The sequence below is a fragment of the Convolutriloba macropyga genome, unplaced genomic scaffold (assembly GCF_964194025.1).
Source record: "Convolutriloba macropyga unplaced genomic scaffold, txConMacr16.3 SCAFFOLD_4010, whole genome shotgun sequence".
Taxonomy (NCBI): Eukaryota; Metazoa; Xenacoelomorpha; order Acoela; family Convolutidae; genus Convolutriloba; species Convolutriloba macropyga.
Window position 1 is genome coordinate 18787 of NW_027450954.1, and position 5203 is coordinate 23989.

Sequence of the window (5203 nt, forward strand, 5' to 3'; positions counted from 1 at the left end):
GAATCTGGAGGTAGACAAAGACAGTACGATACGATCTTGCATCGGGATGACTAACCGATAATGATCATAATCTGACAATTTTTCCGGCTTGAGGCACCGGAGTCAGATTAAAGACACATACTGAACTAAAGGCGTATGTGCAAAGCTTGTCGGAGTGTAGAGAGTCAAGCTGAGTTGACTCGTCACGTGGTGATGACAACAGCCATGTGCAAAACACTCACAACTTTATCGTCTATGTGGAAAAGGTTGCTAACAGCGCTCTCTATGAGAGGCCCTCGCATATAACTATACGAGGAAAAGGCGATAGAGTTGTTTGAATGTGGGGCAGGTTCATCGACAAGCTAAGTTGATCACATTCTTGTTGTGGCATCCTACTAGAATTGGTCACGGTCTGCACCAACTCTCCCCAAGTTGGCCAGACTTAAAACTAGAAATAAGGTTTGCAGCTATGTGAACCTAGAAACTGTAAAGGAGTTGAAAGAACTTAAAGGAATTGAAAGAGGCCTTGAGGTATATCCTCTTGGTAAAGACCCACAAAAGCTCACAAAAGTGGCTTCGAAGGGCAAAACTGGTTCATCCAAAACAATTGGAGAGCTTAAAGCAGAACCAATTCGAATGAAACACTATTGGTGAAACTTCATCATGAGAACGTCACAAGCTGATCACGCTCTATGATATGACTAGTATTATGTTGCTTCTAGTAGGCTAAGCGCAAGCCGAAACATCAACATGTGAAAGTCGTAGAATTTTGCAATCAAACTGTGGCTAGTACTGTGATGTTTACTAGTAACCTGGTGTTCCGTCATATGGCCAAGAGAGCATTTGAAGGCGAAACTTCTGCATGGGAAAGCTGCATCATGATCAAAATTTTATATCGAGTATTATGTTGACGTTAGTAGGCCTTGGCCGAAAACGCAGCATGTGAAAGGTATAGATAAAAGTTATTGTTGCAGTCAGTACTGTGTAGTTACTAGTAGCTGGATTTAAGCTCAAAATGAGACACTGTTGGTGAAACTTCATCATGAGAATGTCACAAGCTGATCAAGCTCTATGATATGACTAGTATTATGTTGCTTCTAGTAGGCTAAGCGCAAGCCGAAACATCAACATGTGAAAGTCGTAGAATTTTGCGATCAAATTGTGGCTAGTACTGTGATGTTACTAGTAACCTTGTGTTACGTCATATGGCCAAGAGAGCATTTGAAGGCGAAACTTCTGCATGGGGAAGCTGCATCATGAACAAAAGTTTATATCGAGTATTATGTTGACATTAGTAGGCCCTGGCCGAAAGCGCAGCATGTGAAAAGGTATAGATAAAAGTTATCGTTGCAGTCAGTACTGTGTAGTTACTAGTAGCTGGATTTAAGCTCGAAATGAGACACTGTTGGTGAAACTTCATCATGAGAACGTCACAAGCTGATCACGCTCCATGATATGACTAGTATTATGTTGCTTCTAGTAGGCTAAGCGCAAGCCGAAACATCAACATGTGAAAGTCGTAGAATTTTGCGATCAAATTGTGGCTAGTACTGTGATGTTACTAGTAACCTTGTGTTACGTCATATGGCCAAGAGAGCATTTGAAGGCGAAACTTCTGCATGGGGAAGCTGCATCATGAACAAAAGTTTATATCGAGTATTATGTTGACGTTAGTAGGCCCTGGCCGAAAGCGCAGCATGTGAAAGGTATAGATAAAAGTTAGCGTTGCAGTCAGTACTGTGTAGTTACTAGTAGCTGGATTTAAGCTCGAAATGAGACACTGTTGGTGAAACTTCATCATGAGAACGTCACAAGCTGATCACGCTCTATGATATGACTAGTATTATGTTGCTTCTAGTAGGCTAAGCGCAAGCCGAAACATCAACATGTGAAAGTCGTAGAATTTTGCAATCAAACTGTGGCTAGTACTGTGATGTTACTAGTAACCTTTTCTTACGTCATATGGCCAAGAGAGCATTTGAAGGCGAAACTTCTGCATGGGGAAGCTGCATCATGAACAAAAGTTTATATCGAGTATTATGTTGACGTTAGTAGGCCCTGGCCGAAAGCGCAGCATGTGAAAGGTATAGATAAAAGTTATCGTTGCAGTCAGTACTGTGTAGTTACTAGTAGCTGGATTTAAGCTCGAAGTGAGACACTGTTGGTGAAACTTCATCATGAGAACGTCACAAGCTGATCACGCTCTATGATATGACTAGTATTATGTTGCTTATAGTAGGCTAAGCGCAAGCCGAAACATCAACATGTGAAAGTCGTAGAATTTTGCGATCAAATTGTGGCTAGTACTGTGATGTTACTAGTAACCTTGTGTTACGTCATATGGCCAAGAGAGCATTTGAAGGCGAAACTTCTGCATGGGGAAGCTGCATCATGAACAAAAGTTTATATCGAGTATTATGTTGACGTTAGTAGGCCCTGGCCGAAAGCGCAGCATGTGAAAGGTATAGATAAAAGTTAGCGTTGCAGTCAGTACTGTGTAGTTACTAGTAGCTGGATTTAAGCTCGAAATGAGACACTGTTGGTGAAACTTCATCATGAGAACGTCACAAGCTGATCACGCTCTATGATATGACTAGTATTATGTTGCTTCTAGTAGGCTAAGCGCAAGCCGAAACATCAACATGTGAAAGTCGTAGAATTTTGCAATCAAACTGTGGCTAGTACTGTGATGTTACTAGTAACCTTTTCTTACGTCATATGGCCAAGAGAGCATTTGAAGGCGAAACTTCTGCATGGGGAAGCTGCATCATGAACAAAAGTTTATATCGAGTATTATGTTGACGTTAGTAGGCCCTGGCCGAAAGCGCAGCATGTGAAAGGTATAGATAAAAGTTATCGTTGCAGTCAGTACTGTGTAGTTACTAGTAGCTGGATTTAAGCTCGAAGTGAGACACTGTTGGTGAAACTTCATCATGAGAAACGTCACAAGCTGATCACGCTCTATGATATGACTAGTATTATGTTGCTTATAGTAGGCTAAGCGCAAGCCGAAACATCAACATGTGAAAGTCGTAGAATTTTGCGATCAAACTGTGGCTAGTACTTTGATGATGCTTGTAGCCAACCGAATTGGTTGAAAAGCCCAATAAGTAAGCTAACTTGGGAGAGCTTGTTGGAAACCAAATGCTACTAGATTGGTCCAAATACATCCTTCAACAGGGGATCACTTGGCTCGCTTTACGAAGAGGAGCACAGCTATATGTGTTAATTCGGTATGAATCGCAAGATTTGTTTACCGACCTCTCTAACGCAAAAGGCGGTCTCGGCTTCGGCTGTTGACTGCGTCCGATTCAGGGTTATATAACTCTCGATTGAACACATTGATGTTCTATTGTTGGTGCTTCCAATAAAATTGGAACACTTAAAGCAGAACCGATTCAAATAATAGCATTCTGATCAATGATTGCATTCCTTGATCAAGAACTGCTGGAGTCATTGTGATGGCGAATTTTCTTCATAAGAAAATTGCAAAGAGACGGAACTTAATGAGACTAGTATTATGTTGTTTCTAGTAAGCGGAAGCTGAAACAGCAACATGTGAAAATCAAGTTTTGTTCAATGATCTCGAGGCGATAAGTACTATGAAGCAACTAGTAGCCTAAGCATGACTCAGATTTGAGACAGTCAAAAAGACTGGCGAAACTTCTTCACATGAAAGTTACATAGAGAACTACAAATGTATACAGCGAGTATTATGTTGTTTCTAGTAGGCGAAAGCTGAAAACATCAACATGTGAAAGTTGTCTGCAAACTGTAGAACGATATGTGATTAGTACTGTGCTGTTACTAGTAGCCAGTCCTGACTGTAGAAGCCAAGACAAAGGGAAACTAATGCATCTGAAAAGGACAAGTTATGGAAAGGTATGCACGATAAGTATTATGTTGTTTCTAGTAAGCGGCAGCTGAAACATCAACATGTGAACGTCGTTGTGTACAGTAACCTAGAACTATATAGTCCTTAGTAACGTGCATTTACTAGTACCTGTAATTGGTATTCAGACTCAGGCAGTTTGGAATAGTTTGGCAAAGATGCACCAGAGAAAACTGGGATTTGATACAGAAATTGTTGAATACAAGTATTATGCTGCTTCTAGTAGGTTGAATCCGAAACATCAGCATGTGAAAATTGAAAACATTTCTGGTTCGAATTGTCACAAGTATTTGGTGATCTGAGTAGCCAAACTCACTACAACGCCAATTGAAGGCAAAAATTCTCAACGGGAAAAGCTATTCTCATTGAATGAGCTAACAAGACGAGTATTATGTTGCTTCTAGTAGGCGAAAGCCAAAACATCAACATGTGAAAGTCTTGCTGAACAAATTTAATGTTGTTGAGCTCAGTACCGTGTGAATTAGTAGCCATAATTGGCGAGCGAAAATTGAACTGGCGAAACTTCGTCTTTGGAAAATTGCAGATGCCGAGCACTTATTTTGCAACGAGTATTATGTTGACTGTAGTAAGCGAAAGCCGAAACAGCAACATGTGAAAGCTGTTGAAATTTGTGGTCATTTTGCAATAAGTACAAGGAGTGTAACTAGTAGCCAGGTCAAAATTTGGGATAAGAATGAGCAAAAATTCTGCATGAGAACAGTTGAAATTATGAAACTAAATTACAAAGACTAGTATTATGTTGTTTCGAGTACGCGAAAGCGGAAACATCAACATGTGAACGTTTGTAACGAAGTTTCGTTAATTTTCAGCCTAGTACTGAGCAAGAACGAGTAGCCTCATCTCCAATCCCACGCAAAATGTAGTGAAATATGTGAGTGAACCTTATTCACGGTGAGGGTTTCCCGAGGTCTGTATTGCAGCGAGTATTATGTTGCTTCTAGTAAGCGAAAGCTGAAACAACAACATTTGAAAGTTGGAATTAATGACTGAATGGAAACTTCGACCTGTGTTTGATAGTAGTAGCGAACAAAACTGCTGAATCGGTTTCTGTCTCATATTGGTCAGTGAACCAATTAAGAGACAATCAACTACATAACCTGAATTGGGCGAGAGAACCCCCTTAACTTAAGCATATCAGTAAGGGGAGGAAAAGAAAATCAACTGAGAATCCCTTAGTAATGGCGAATGAACAGGGAAAAGCTCATCGGGAAGAGAAATGGCAACATTTCTCGGTGTCCGGTATGGTTTGATGCTAGACTGGTGAATTTGTCCTGATGTCTACTGGAAAGTAGCATCAAAGAAGGTGAAAAT

At 40.5% G+C, this 5203-nt stretch overlaps 1 pseudogene; it reads left to right on the forward strand.

The window, feature by feature from the left end:
• The first annotated feature begins 3147 nt into the window (after positions 1-3147).
• On the forward strand, positions 3148-3299 carry LOC142356303 (5.8S ribosomal RNA; annotated as a pseudogene).
• Positions 3300-5203: the final 1904 nt, after the last annotated feature.